This window comes from Manacus vitellinus, unplaced genomic scaffold (assembly GCF_001715985.3).
Source record: "Manacus vitellinus isolate BGI_N305 unplaced genomic scaffold, ASM171598v3 scaffold_115_pilon, whole genome shotgun sequence".
Lineage (NCBI taxonomy): Eukaryota > Metazoa > Chordata > Aves > Passeriformes > Pipridae > Manacus > Manacus vitellinus.
The window spans coordinates 321309-322217 of record NW_021938866.1 but is presented as its reverse complement, the minus strand read 5'-3'; positions in this window follow the sequence as shown (position 1 = coordinate 322217).

The following is a 909-nucleotide window of genomic DNA, read 5'->3' as shown; positions in this document are numbered from 1 at the left end:
ACACACTATGCAAAACAAAACATCAAGTACTTCTTTCTCTACAGAAATAAACATTAACTTATCGAGAGTACTCAATAAACTTATATGCAAAAGTTCTTCTAAAATTTATCTCAGATATATTTTGCTTGCATGTCTCATCTGGTCAATATATTTGCTTACTCCTTTGTGTAGCCGAAAAAGAGAGTGTACTTTTCACAGTGAACATGTACAGTTTTACTTGCATCCATGCTGAAGATGTGTGCCATTTTAAAAAAAGAACTTAATCTCTCCTGAATGCCTCTAAGATCATCCTCTTCTTTAGCAGGCTCTGAACCTACTTACTGAGTCTTAAATTGCTCATACTCACAGATTAAGCAAGAGGAAAAGAAGGGATGTCAGAATCAAATGGGTAGGAAAAGGTAGAACAAAACACAAGGCTGTAAGGAAACTGAAAAAAAAAATTACTGTTTTCTGTGACGAGGCTGTAAGACAGGGTGCTAAATGAAAATGGAAAGAATGAAAAAGGAAGTTCTAACTGCTGGTTCGGTCATCAGTTTAACCGGGGCACACTCTGCTCAAGTGACCTCCCCTTCGCTGCAGTGAGACCTGCCCCCGCTCTGTGATGCTGCACACTGCGTGCACATCACACACCTTCTCCCCCGCGTGCACATCACACACCTTCTCCCCCGCGTGCACATCACACACCTTCTCCCCCGCGTGCAGCATCTGTGTTTCTCACCTTTACGAGCCTGACCCTCTCCGGGCACTGCTGGGGTCCCTCCCCACGAGTCACCACCGTCAGCTGGCACGGTCGAGGCGTACCTGGGGTTTGCTTTGCTCACGCGAGAAAGTGTTGTTTTTCCTGTGGGATTTCCCGACTACTCTGAAAATGGACTGAAAAAGAGCCTGTGTAAGTGGCGCCTTTGCTAA